Below are 14,539 nucleotides of genomic sequence, written 5' to 3'. Positions count from 1 at the left end.
AAGCGTGCACAAATACAAAGCCATTCATGAATACTTGCCTGTGTCCACTCAAGGCCCTTTGCAGTAATCACAGAGGTGTCTGCCTGACCTCTCTCAGGTTAATGCAGGAGAGCGCAGCTCTTCCCATCAGCCAGCGGGGTTCTGGTGACAAAGAGATTCTTCACATGACCCTCTCTAGAACTCTTTGTGTTTTACTGTCTCCATGGAGCACACAGGTGCAGGAGAGGTCAGCCACTTTTGAGTATTTCTTTTAAATACTGTTCTCATTTCTTCATGATGTTGTAGAGATCAATTAGTAGTCAAATTCACCTGTTCTAATCAGTTGTTTATATAGTAAAACAAGTTGATCTATCTATTGTTCTATTAGAAAAGTATTCTGAGTACTTTTTGATTACTTTTAGATTACCTTACTCAAAAAAAAATACTTTCCATTCTTTGTTATCCACCTCAAGAAGTGTACTGGACATTATATTACACCAAGGTTTCCCAAACCTGGGTTCGAGATGTGATGAAAAGCTAATAATTAAATCATAAAAATGTCTATTAATTAGGGATGCACCGATACCACTTTTTCCAGTACTCGCCCGATACCGATACTTTTATTTTTGGTACTTTTTAAGTTTTTATTACTTTCACTGTTCATTTTTTTGCTCTATGGTACATCATCTTTAATTTAATAGCATTAGATCTGCTCCATTTCAGGGGCTTAGCACTGTAATCACGCGCTTCGCTATAATAATGCAGGGAACCACTCGTTATAAATCTCCTAACTGTGATATTTTCAGAAATAGAAGTAGCGTTTTTTCATCTGAAACGTGCTGCGATTTATATTCCAAAGCCTCTCATATAATGCAGAAACACTCAAGCAAGCAAAACACACGCAACGCGTGCACATATTTGTAATGATGCAGAATAGTACAGCCTAGTGCATTTCACACTGGCTGCTAGATTCACTTTCGCCAGAAAGTCGTGTATGCCTAAGGTTGAAAATAAATGATGTTTATAGTGAATGCCCCTATAAATGGTCTTATTTTTACGATTTAGTTTTAATCCAAATGATGCGTGCTAAGTGAGTGAACATCAACAGAATTGCGTGCTCTCTCTCTCTCTCTCTCTCTCTCTCCCTACCGTTAAGTAACTTGTGCATTGTTTTACTTACTTGTTTTTGACATATCCGGCCGAACTACAAACTTTCCAGTGATGTCTGTGAAAAAGATATAGTCACTCGACAAGCTTGCGCATCTGCGCCGCCGCGCACTCTATCGACTCAGCGTGCTTTGTTTATCAGCTCGCGCACATCAGCTATACAGGCGTTAATACTGAATGTTTAACATTATATTCATTGCATACATATACTTCATAGTAGACATCCTTAACTCATTTCTGATGTCTGTTGTTCTGTTGTCGGTGTTTCTTTGTTTGAATATCACATGCTGTGTGGTATCGGCGTTTGGGCATTTTAACGAGTACGAGTATCGTATCGGTGCATCTCTACTATTAATTAAACTAGTTGTTTGCCCGTTCCATTTTCTGTATAATTATAGTAACCTGATTAGTGGCTGGTGTGTGCAGTACCATAAAACTGGAAGATTTTCTAAATGTATATAAGCAGTAGGATTTTCTAGAAAGGAAAATTAAAGAGGAAAAAAATTACTTAGTGTGAATCAAATTAAATTAAATTAAGTGTTAATATGTAATCATGTAATCTGTAAAAAAAGTAACTGTAATCTGATTATGAGCAATTTACAATGTAATATAATCAAATTACAAGTACTTAATTTTTGGAAACTGATTATGTTATCCAGATCACATGTAATCAGTTACTACCCAGCACCGAGCCTTCATGGTACAGACGTCACAATTTGTTTCATGCAGTCAGACGACGAACAGGAAAGAGCAGAGGAAGAGACGATGTACGCACCAAACCTAAAACAAGAACGGCAAGTTCAGATGGCACACCTGCTGCTTGATTTAAATCAGCAGTGTGGGAAAGTTTCGGGTTCTAGAGATGCACTGGTCAACCGGCTATAAATCGGAACCGGTTTTTAGTTTAATTTTGACTGATCTCTATTCCAGAATTGCACACAAACTTCAATTCACACATTTCCCAAAATGTAAATTTTGTCGAATTTTTATGAAGTTTATGAAGACCCCAAAACCAAAGTGTGTACCGAACGTGACTCTTGTGTACCGTATATATATATATATATATATTTAGTATATTTGCTGTTTTAAAGTGCCCTAATTATAGATATTTGAAAATTACCTTTCATGCAGTGTGTAACACAGCTCTAAGTGAATGAAAACAACCTGCAAAGTTTTAAATCTGAAAGTGCACCATATATAAAGTTATTGTCTCTCAGAAGAAAGAGTTGACTCTGAATCGTTTAAACGAGTCGTTTTTAAAACGAATCCCAAGCCGTTTCATTTTGACGTCAACATGAAACATTAGCATATTGCTCACCCACTTGTTGCGCACGCATACCCAGGAAAACTTGAAAACGGTCTGAATGAAAATGCTAATTCATTCTTTGCCACTAGGTGCCGCTTTTGGAGCGGTAAAAATAGCTGTTTCCCTGGTAACAGCTGCACAAAGCAGCACATGCGCTCACAAACGCTGCTTTATCAGGCATTACAGGCATGATGAAATTAAAATGAGACCGATCGGACCAATCACCGCAGATTAGCGTCACGCAAAGTAGGGGTTCGGAAAAATGAATCGTTGAGCGAATCGTTTTGGAGTCGTTGAGCAAGTAAGGTAGAAATAAATGCATATTATAAGACAATGAAAGTGTTTTTTTTTACCTTGCATGCATGTCAACATGTTGTTGGGGACTCCCAAAACCAAAATATTAACCTTTCATGACCCATAATAGGGGCACTTTAATACTTTCTGGTTATCCACATTTTGTTGTATGGAGCTGCTAAACCACTTGAAAATCTAATTCCATCTCTCCCGACAGACTGTATATTATCAACGTGCAGAACTGATGAAAACCAGCTGATAAATGTGTGTGTGTATGTGTGTGTGTGTGTGTGTGTGTGTTTGAAAGGGCTTGCTTGAAGGAAAAGAAAATGATTAGTGTCAAATGTGCTTGCTGATTGTACTCAAAATTAGTTTGAAAGAAAAAAAAAATAGAAAACATTTTTTTAGAATATTGCTTTTAGCCAAAACAAACAATTCCATCTTTGTCATTATGTTTGAGTACTGCAGTAATAGAGAGCAGTGTGGGGAAAGATCATTATGTAAGCTGTATGTAGCCTACAAAATAAGGTTTCTTGCCCTTTTCCTTGCCCACTATCATTAAACTTTGACCTCCTGAAAATCCCAAAGCAGTCGCTTTGAATCTGGTGACCTGTTTCTGTTGGAGTGCAGAGCCTTGCTATTGTTAATTAGTTTTGTTTGCTCAAGTAGGTATCACTATTAGACCACTACTGTTTGTACTTGGGAATTTTAACAAACCCCTAACATTAAGTTTTAAACTTCAAAATGTATCTCGACCCACATTGTTTGTGCTAAGGAAATGAATTATAAATTACACCTCCAAACTTGCAACTTTACAACATCCAAGCAATACCTAACAACCAGTGCTAGAGAGATTACATGAGTCCAAAACTACTGCTTATATACATTTGGAAAGTCTTCCAGTTTTATGGTACTGCACACACCAGCCACTAGTCAGGTTACTATAATTACACAGAAAATGGAAAGGCCACAATTTGACATTTTATGATTTAATTATTAGCTTTTTACCACCTCACGAACCCGTTTGGGAAGCCTTGGTGTAATATAATGTTTAATGCACTTCTTGATGTTGATAACAAAGAACGAAAAGTATTTTCATATACCACTACCACTACAGTGTAGCAAATTAGCTCAAAAAGGAAATGCATATAAATAATTACAATTAATTATGATTAATTACAATTATTTATATCAGCTGCCAGTATTAACTGTAGCAGAATTAAATTGCCATCAACTAATCTGTTCGTCCAGCGAACGTTTAGTGTAATTTCATATCAACTCTAAGAAAAGGATATTTTCATGGCCACAGAAAACAACCTTCTTAATGTAGCCTACTAATGCATTAGAGCATGTAGCTAGATCAGAATCGTAAAGGAACAATAATTTGCAAGGCAGAATCAGAAACTCATGTAATTTGTGCACAAGAGTTTTATTAACTAAACACTAACACAAACTAGTCTAACAAACAAACAAACAAACGATGAAAGTCTTGATGGTTTCAAGGGTTTGGACTTGTGATCACGTTTGTCCGGGTTTGAAGAGTGATGAATTCCAAAGATGTTCTGACTGATGGTGATTGGGAGTTTCTTCCCAGTGGAAAGTGAAAAAGAGCTAAGAGAGACATCAGCTGAGATCCTAGGATCTTTGGTTAATGCAAAGACAAGGCCGAAGCCCGGTGCAGACTTAAGGGTTGCAGAACCGTTCTAGCTCACATCCTCATCTTCTCAGAATCTACCAGAACCGCAGACTGACTGAGGCGGGTCACTGATGTGAGAGCTTTATCTCGTATTGAGCTCACACCACTGGGAGGTCACAGAGCCAATGGTGACTTTCACTTTTGGAGGGAAAGTTTACGACTCTGTCTAAGAGCATGGTATTTTGCATATGTAATTTCATTGGGTGTTGATGCAAAAACTGCTAAAGATTCTTAGAACACTAATATGTTGCATAGGTATAAAAATATAATATACAGTCTCAATTAGATCATCCGAAGACGAATTCATAGAGACCAAACATGGTATATGTAAAGTTACATGAATGAGTGGTTCTATCATAAGCATGCATAAAACAGTATACAATACAAAAGACAATATACAAGAACAGTAACAACATACACAATGACCTGAAGTATATGCGTGTTCATTCATAGAAAGGTTTTCCTATGAATTAATTAGAGAAGAGTCCATTTTTATGGGCATTATGTGTCTGTTTTAGAGAGACTTGAGTAAGAGTTTATTCTCTCGACATACTTTTAGGCCGTAAAAGTTTCTGATCTGGCTGAGGGGTCCTGGTTGCCATGGTAACCAGGGGCCCAGGGTCGTTCCCAGACATGCTGGCACCCAGTATGTTTATTGGGTGAGGGGTCTGTGATTATTTATTAATATAATTTATAATTTCGAAAAACTTTCGAGAAAAAAAAAAGGGGAAGTCGTGGCCTAATGGTTAGAGAGTCGGTCTCATAACCCAAAGGTTGCGAATTCGAGTCTCAGGTCCAGCAGAAATTGTAGGTGGGGGGAGTGAATGTACAGCGCTCTCTCCCATCTTCAATACCATGACTGAGGTGCCCTTGAGCAAGGCACTGAACCCCCAACTGCTCCCCGGGCGCCGCAGCATAAATGGCTGCCCACTGCTCCGGGTGTGTGTTCACTGCTGTGTGTGTGCACTTAGGATGGGATAAATGCAGAGCACTAATTCCTAGTATGGGTAACCATACTTGGCCACATGTCACGTTACTTCACTAATTGATTTGTTAAATCTAATGAACAAATGTATGTCTGATTGGTCCAAATGCTAGGAAAATGCTAGGAACAGTTAGGTCAAAAGTAATCTAAAAGGCATCAAAAAGAATACATTGCCATATGTGTAATCCAACAGATTATTACTAACTACATTTTCTGTTATGTAATTTGTAATCTCAGTAATCAGTAATGGACTACAATTTGTAAGTAATCTGTCCAGCACGCCTACTGTAACAACCACCTTGAAGACCAATGACCTAGCCCAATTCACATTTTTTAAATTTTATTCTTCTGTATACCATGTGCCTCCAGTTTTCACTTCCAGAATACTTGTTTTTTTCTGAATTAATTTCTACTTCTAGGAATATATAAAACCATTTGAACATAATTGTATATCACTTTTTAGCAGGCTATAGAAGCAGGGATTATGTTTGAATTCATCTTGATTGTGATCTCTTTCCAGTCGTGCGGATGCTAAGATGCAAAGATTTGTCTTTTGCATACTGAATGCACGTGTACTGAAATAAATCCAGTCTTAAACTGTGATCTGAAGCCTGTGCTAGCATTTGCAGTGCACTGCATCGGGTTAATGCTCACTAAAGCTCACAGGAGACAAACCTTGCCTCTGATAGACGTGTTTGGGAGTATATTAAACCCGTGAGCTAACGTCGTCCTGCTGGTCTTGCCCCGTGATGTTACCTCTGTGTCATCACAGACCTGAGCTCAGGAGTGGCTCACCTCGGAAATACTACACAAGGAACACTATGCACTGACAGCTATCGCAGGAGAACAGGAGTGCCTGCCCTTTGAATCAACCACAAAAAGATGTGTATTATCCATTTTTGTGTCTAATTTTCTTTATCCAAGGGCAACACTGAGGCATGCAAAAAAAAGAAGACAGCTGCAGTCAAATAAGCCCTTTGAAGAAATACATCAAAAGAACAAATCATCTCGCCGTGTGAGGCATGACAACAGCAGAGGGTGGGACACTGGGTTTGGAGGTCATCTGTAGAGGCTCAGCTTCATTTTTTGGTAGTCCTCCAGTTTTTGCTATTGATGCATTGCAGCAAAAATGGTAAAAAACACAAATGCTTGGGATATTAATAAATAGTTTTCTCTAGGCTTAGTAGATCTAGTTATTTTGGGTTCAGTGCAAGCATTTGTAGTATAATATTTATGAATACTTTTTTTTCTAAAATAGGTTAAAATGTGAAAATGCAAGCGAAAGACATCAATCTTTAAACATTAAAATTAGGGCTGTCAATAGATTTAAATTTATTAATCACGATTAATCACACCCTTGATGGTGATTGGGAGTTTCTTCCCAGTGGAAAGTGAAAAAGAGCTAAGAGAGACATCAGCTGAGATCCTAGGATCTTTGGTTAATGCAACCGAAGCCCGGTAGCCCGGTGCAGACTTAAGGGTTGCAGAACCGTTCTAGCTCACATCCTCATCTTCTCAGAATCTACCAGACTGACTGAGGGGCTGTGTTGAGGCCTGCCAGGCATGGCTGCGCTGGCTCTGGAACTTAGCAAACAGAAGATGGGAAGGTGATGAGAGACGAGCGAAGAGACTAAAAAGCGAGACGGGTCACTGAAGTGAGGCCTTTTAAATTCTGTGGAGGTCACACCTCTCCAGGGTCAAAGAGCCAATGGTGACTTGCACTTTTGGAGGGAAAGTTTATGACTCTTTAGTCCCGTTTCCACCGCAGGAACTTTACCCAGGAACTAGGGACTTTGGGCTGGTACTCGATGTGTTTCCACCGCAGGGACCAGGATCTAAATAAAGTTCCGGGTAAAAACTTGCCCCTCGGAGAAAGGTTTTCCTATGAATTAATTAGAGAAGAGTCCATTTTTATGGGCATTATGTGTCTGTTTTAGAGAGACTTGAGTAAGAGTTTATTCTCTCGACATACTTTTAGGCCGTAAAAGTTTCTGATCTGGCTGAGGGGTCCTGGTTGCCATGGTAACCAGGGGCCCAGGGTCGTTCCCAGACATGCTGGCACCCAGTATGTTTATTGGGTGAGGGGTCTGTGATTATTTATTAATATAATTTATAATTTCGAAAAACTTTCGAGAAAAAAAAAAGGGGAAGTCGTGGCCTAATGGTTAGAGAGTCGGTCTCATAACCCAAAGGTTGCGAATTCGAGTCTCAGGTCCAGCAGAAATTGTAGGTGGGGGGAGTGAATGTACAGCGCTCTCTCCCATCTTCAATACCATGACTGAGGTGCCCTTGAGCAAGGCACTGAACCCCCAACTGCTCCCCGGGCGCCGCAGCATAAATGGCTGCCCACTGCTCCGGGTGTGTGTTCACTGCTGTGTGTGTGCACTTAGGATGGGATAAATGCAGAGCACTAATTCCTAGTATGGGTAACCATACTTGGCCACATGTCACGTTACTTCACTAATTGATTTGTTAAATCTAATGAACAAATGTATGTCTGATTGGTCCAAATGCTAGGAAAATGCTAGGAACAGTTAGGTCAAAAGTAATCTAAAAGGCATCAAAAAGAATACATTGCCATATGTGTAATCCAACAGATTATTACTAACTACATTTTCTGTTATGTAATTTGTAATCTCAGTAATCAGTAATGGACTACAATTTGTAAGTAATCTGTCCAGCACGCCTACTGTAACAACCACCTTGAAGACCAATGACCTAGCCCAATTCACATTTTTTAAATTTTATTCTTCTGTATACCATGTGCCTCCAGTTTTCACTTCCAGAATACTTGTTTTTTTCTGAATTAATTTCTACTTCTAGGAATATATAAAACCATTTGAACATAATTGTATATCACTTTTTAGCAGGCTATAGAAGCAGGGATTATGTTTGAATTCATCTTGATTGTGATCTCTTTCCAGTCGTGCGGATGCTAAGATGCAAAGATTTGTCTTTTGCATACTGAATGCACGTGTACTGAAATAAATCCAGTCTTAAACTGTGATCTGAAGCCTGTGCTAGCATTTGCAGTGCACTGCATCGGGTTAATGCTCACTAAAGCTCACAGGAGACAAACCTTGCCTCTGATAGACGTGTTTGGGAGTATATTAAACCCGTGAGCTAACGTCGTCCTGCTGGTCTTGCCCCGTGATGTTACCTCTGTGTCATCACAGACCTGAGCTCAGGAGTGGCTCACCTCGGAAATACTACACAAGGAACACTATGCACTGACAGCTATCGCAGGAGAACAGGAGTGCCTGCCCTTTGAATCAACCACAAAAAGATGTGTATTATCCATTTTTGTGTCTAATTTTCTTTATCCAAGGGCAACACTGAGGCATGCAAAAAAAAGAAGACAGCTGCAGTCAAATAAGCCCTTTGAAGAAATACATCAAAAGAACAAATCATCTCGCCGTGTGAGGCATGACAACAGCAGAGGGTGGGACACTGGGTTTGGAGGTCATCTCTGGAGGTTCAGCTTCATTTTTTTTGGTACTCCAGTTTTTTCTATTGATGCATCACAGCAAATATGGCAATAAACACGAATGCTTGAGAATACAAATGGATAGTTTTCTCCAGGCTTTGTAGACCTTGTTATTCTGGGTTGAGTACAAGTTAAGCTCAGCATTTGTGATGTAATGTTTATTATGGACAAAAATGAATAAAAAAATAATAATAATACAATCGGCGTTAAACTGTGGGACAATGTAAGCGAATGCAGCCAATCTGTAAATGTTAAAATACTTAGTGTTTTAACTGTACAGCCACAAAATGTAAATAATAAGCATGTTTTCTGTGTAGAGTTACATAAATTTGACAAAGCAATGCCTTGAACCCTAAAATGCTTTATCAGCTGTAAAAATGATTTAAACCTCTTTACGGTAGTAAAGCTAGTCACCAAAAGTAGCTACAGATCCTTTTCCAAATTGTGATTAGCAAGGAAAGAAAACATGTTGGTGGAGACTTGGTTTAGTTCATTGGATGGAGGCAAATTTGAATGCGAGTTTGAGGTTATTTGTAAAAAAAGAGGTGGAGTTTATCCGGACAAAATCATTGGAGAACTTCAGTGTACCTCACCAGCGAGAAGTGTTGTTTTATTTGAAGATCAATTTCTATCATGAAAACTCTTGGAAGATTTTAGCATGGTAACGAATATAACAATGTTAATGTATTTGGTCTTGGCAGAATAGATCTGCTACGCTGATGAATTGATGCTGTTATTGTAGATTATTGCTGCTGCTGCTGCAAAGCAAGTACAGGAACTTGCTACTGCCAAATACATATGCCGATATGGTGCTGTGAGTAGGCCTGGGCCGGGATGAGATTATGACGGTATGATAACCTTAGATAAAAATATCATGGTATCACGGTATTGTGATTACAGCTCTAAAATATGTTATTTTTTAAATGTCTGGGTAAAAAACAACAAAAAAAATTTCCACTGAACACAATACATTTTATTTTTAAGAAACATAGAACATTTTGGAACAGTAAACATGTCAGGCTAAATAATAAATAATTAAAATGAATAATTGAATTCTTCTTAATTAAATTAAGTGCAGTCACTTAAGTGAGCCTAAACCTGCAGCTCAACAATAATCAGAACATAAATAAATTATTTTCTGTAAAAAAAAAAAATCCTTCTAAATGGAAAAAAAATGCAGTCACTTAAGTGAGCCTAAACCTGCAGTTCAATAATCAAAAACATAATTTCTGTAAAAAATAAATTAAAAATGCAGTCATTAAACCTGCAGCTTAATGCAGCTCCCCAACCGGAGGGGGAGGCGTCGTGTGACTCGTTACGCTCTTTGCTGCACACAACTGAGGGAGTCCTTTTATATATACAGTATAATGGAAAATGTCAGTGGTTTTGAAACCGTGCCTTTTCCAAACCGCGGTATACCTTGAAACCAGTTATCGTCCCATGCCTAGCTGTGAGTATTTAAGACATACTGCTGCTGCACAAGTATCATATATAATAACCCGTAGCTGATCTATACAGGTGGAGCTGGGGAAGGTGGAGGGTTTCAGAGTAAAAGTCATTGCACACTGCCTCCGAAACTTTCATCCGTCATAAAAAAATTCGGATCAGGTTCGATTTACTGCGTTTTCGCATCCGTAGCATGCATTTTGATAAGAAAGGGTGAGGAATATGAAAAAACTGAAAAACGCATGCAAAAATTTTGGAGGACCTTAACTCTGAAAGTGTGCTGTGAAATGCTCTAGTGGATGCTAACCAGCCATTAAATGTAAAGCAGCAAGCTTATTGGCTGCGTATGCAACATGAACCAATCAGCTTGTGCCAAGTAGTTTAATGCTGTGAATATCATCAGTTTGCCTTAATGACTCATCAGCCTGCGCCATCTAGAGTTTCATGACAGAACTTGGTATTTACGACATTGCTCCCATTCACTTCTATTGTAATTGCCTCACTGTAACCTCAATTTGTTCTGTTTTTTTGGTGCTATTATGCCACCAAACACTGTTGATAGTGGTTCACTTGTGTTGAATCCATACTATTCAGAGGAAACGAGACCGACACCACCCACAGCTCTTCTCAAGCCTCCTTAACACATGCGCACACTCATACATACATATACATCTTCTGTCACGCTGGAGAGGGCGCCCGGGGTTCGCGTACAGAGCGGGTTGTGCCAAGCCGATCCCGTCAGGATCACGTAGCGGCCGTTGACAGCTCCCTGCACGCATTACGCATTAATACATCCAGCACTAACACATTATCACAGCACTGTCTGAAAGGTGGATCATTGGAAGCTTCCTTGCTGTCTCGACTTCCTCTCACTCTGTTTATGCCTTATTAGTTCGTTGTATAGGTCCTATTATTCCCTACTTTTCTTCCTGTCCTAACCTCTTCAGAGCAGTTAATTGGCTGCGAGAGACATTTCCAGTTCATCAATAGGTAACTATAGACTCCTACTTTTTCCTCAAGATACTGTATTTTTATCCTTGAAAATGAGCACTAAAGCATAAGGAGGAAATGGCTCATCTCTGTTGCGACCCCAACAGTTCGTAGCCTCTTGGCTTGCGACGCCGGTCACATTCTAACAGACAATTTGCCTGCTTGTCTCAGCCTGAGAGGGCAGCTTATCTGTGCTAACACAGCGGTGAGCCGCGAACACACCTTATACCGAGTGGCCTTTTGCATTTTAATCAGCTCATCCTTTTCCTCGACGCTCATCAACTCTTGGCGACAATAGGTGGAAAAGCTCCGACTGTTATTTAATGGGTTCACGGAGGCAATTCTGCGTACTGTCACAAAACAAACAGAGCGCCACTCAGAAGGAAGCTGTTTATGCGGATCATCGGACTCTTCTCAATGTATACTTCTTGACAGACACATCAGAACTGATTTAAAGAACCGCTTTACATCAGACTGATGAAATCAGATGTCTTAGAGGCAGGCTTTTGGGGATGAGGCCAATCTGTCAAAGCAGAAGTAATGAGTCAGAGCTCAGCTGCCATTAGTTATGACTGTGAGGATGAGGAAAGTACCGGAATGCGTCAGCTCGTCTCAAAGGCCATCATAGACTGAACAGACTTGTTTATCACTTTAGGGAAAAAATAAAACTGCATAGGTGAGAGAGGGGTCGCAATTTGCAACATGTTAGGGATTAATCATATGGCAATAAATAAATTATTTTCTAATTTTAATAATTATTTATTTTGTTTTAAAATAAAATATTGCATTCAAATATTATTAAATCAAATATAAATAATTTTTAACATTTGTATTTATATTTATAATAGTAGTTTTTATCATTAAAAATGTGTGTCAATTTTCACATGTACTGTACATCTTCAATTGCAGTCAGCTGTTTGACCTTTTCTATACATATGGTCACATGACAAGGATCCACTAGTCCAGTGGTTCTCTACAATTAAGGGCCTAATAAGTCTTAAATTATTCAAATAGTATTATATTAATGGTCACACTTAATGTTAAGGTCCAATTCTCTCTATTTGTAAACCATTAATTACGACTTTTGCCTCAGTAACTCCTAATTTGCTGCTTATTAACAGTTAATAAGGTAGTTGTTAAGTTTAGGTATTGGGTAGGATTAGGGATGTAGAATATAGTCATGCATAATATGTGCTTTATAAGTACTAATAAACAGCCAATATGTTAGTAATAGGCATGCTAATAAGCAACTAGTTAATAGTGAGAATTGGTCCCTATACTAAAGTGTTACCATATTAACATAATTGTAATTACAAATACAAACCATAGAGATGTACAGCATATAACTGCCATTGTATGTTTGAGTTTATTTATTTTTATTACAAAAGAAGTAAAGATATGAAGACTTTTGACTTATTTGTCTATTATAGATTTTTGTATACCAATGTATTTTTCAACTTTCCTTAATTCAGCATCGCGACAAAGTGTAAAACACGACCTGTATGTGGCTGTTGTCTGCAGTATCAGGACATGTATTAGCACTTCCTCCACACAAACATTCACAATGAGTTTTTTGGAAGTGCGAGTGGTTGGTTAGTTAGCGAGCCCAGGCTGATGAAGTGCGAGGTTCAGACGTCCAAAGATAAGGGAGGCACAGTCATCTTTTTTTAGAGTGAGAGGAGGAAAAGAGAATAAACACTTTGATCACGCAACACACGAAAGCGCCACTGATCTCATCCTTACGATGCCGCTTGCCAGGTTTATCACATGCGTGCGAGTGGGTTTGTGTGTGCGTGTCACGCTGCAAAAGTGGAGCGCGGTCCTTAGAGACAGGCACAAACCTTTAATTAAACAAGTGGGTTCTCTTAACAGATTTACACAAAGTAAAACCTGCAAATGATAGAGGAGACTGTAGGCTGATATGACGCACGGCAGAGGTGAAAACAGGGACTGAGATAGTGAGAATGAATTAGAGTGTGTGGGGACGGTCGGAAATGAAACTAGCCCTCTCTGAAGTGACACGGTCCGTTCACTCGTCAGCATCTCAGTGTTTGTCAATGCCTCATGAATATGTATCATCTAAATAATAATAATCAGATGGTTCCTGTGAGTATCAGATATGTATTAATTCCAGTTAAATCGCCCTGGTGTATTGCAAATTAAAACTTCCACCTTTCTCATTTATGTAGAATTAAGGGATTAGTTCATCATTTACTTGCCTTTATGTCATTCCATAATACTGATTGTCACGGAATGCCAGGAGAAAACAAGATTAGATCCATGTGCAGTAAATTTATTAAAGTAACAAATAATCCAAAACTAGGCAAAAGGTAAATTCAAAACACAGGGAACAGAAAACACGATGTAACTCAAACAATACTGCAGCAAAGACAGACAGTGAGAGCATGCTATAAGTAGTGATGAAATGATGAGTAAATTGCCAACAGGTGATAACGATCAGAACAAAACGACAAAGCAAAGGACTATGGGAAACGGAGTTCAAAGCATGAAACACAGAAACAGGAAGAGCGCCCTCAAGTGGCCAGTCCAAGGCACCACAACCAGACACTGTGACATTACCCCCCTCTATGGAGTGGATACCAGACGCTCCACCAGAACACACAAAAGTTCAGGAGGGAGGTGGAATTGAGGCGGCTCAGGGGGAGGGACGGCGGGCCAGGACCATACAATGGAAAGGGGCCAGGGGACAGAGATAGACCAGGGCATGAGCACAGAACCGGCAGGGTGAAAGGCCAAGGCGGGACCGGCAGGATGAACCAGCAAGGCCCCAACCACACAGGAAGCCCAGCAGATAGCCAGGATGGAGCCGGAGGAATGAGCCAGTGAGGCTCCTGCCAAACAGGAACCCAGGCGGGCAACCAGAGCAGAGCCGGAATCCTGCCAGGCAACAATGGTGGGACAGAAAATCCTCTCAGCGACAAGAGTAGAGAGAGTTTAGTACCAGCCTCGATGGCTGCAACAGGACAGGCCGATTGATCCGCAACGGTCCCTGTGAGCTCCCAGACTGGAGTGAATTCCTTAATGAGCTCTGAGAGCTCCCGAACTGGAATGGGCTCTGGAGTGGACTCTGTGAGCGCCTGGACTGGAGCGGGCTCTGGAGTTTGCTCTGTGAGCGCCCGGACTGGAGCGGCTCTGGAGTGGGCTCTGTGAGCGCCCGGACTGGAGCGG

The 14,539-nt window shown here is 39.9% G+C and overlaps 2 protein-coding genes across 8 annotated transcripts in view; one reads left to right on the top strand and one right to left on the bottom strand.

Moving 5' to 3' along the window:
* Positions 1-14,539, top strand: part of agrn (agrin) — a 285,064-nt gene that overhangs the window by 159,750 nt on the left and 110,775 nt on the right. The gene's annotated exons all lie outside the window — the stretch shown is intronic.
* The window catches only part of LOC107591097 (leucine-rich repeat extensin-like protein 5), a 21,638-nt gene continuing 7,793 nt past the window's right edge, over positions 695-14,539 (bottom strand). Inside the window, exons 2-3 of the mRNA XM_016280118.1 lie at positions 7,113-7,116; positions 695-705 (exon numbers count right to left, since the gene is read on the bottom strand). The gene's annotated coding sequence lies outside the window, so the exon portion shown is untranslated. The remainder of the gene's footprint in view (positions 706-7,112; positions 7,117-14,539) is intronic.

This window comes from Sinocyclocheilus grahami, unplaced genomic scaffold (genome assembly GCF_001515645.1).
Source record: "Sinocyclocheilus grahami isolate Dianchi unplaced genomic scaffold, SAMN03320097.WGS_v1.1 scaffold137.1, whole genome shotgun sequence".
In the NCBI taxonomy this organism is placed as follows: Eukaryota; Metazoa; Chordata; class Actinopteri; order Cypriniformes; family Cyprinidae; genus Sinocyclocheilus; species Sinocyclocheilus grahami.
The sequence above is the reverse complement of the archived record's forward strand: the minus strand, read 5'-3'. Positions and strand labels throughout refer to the sequence as shown.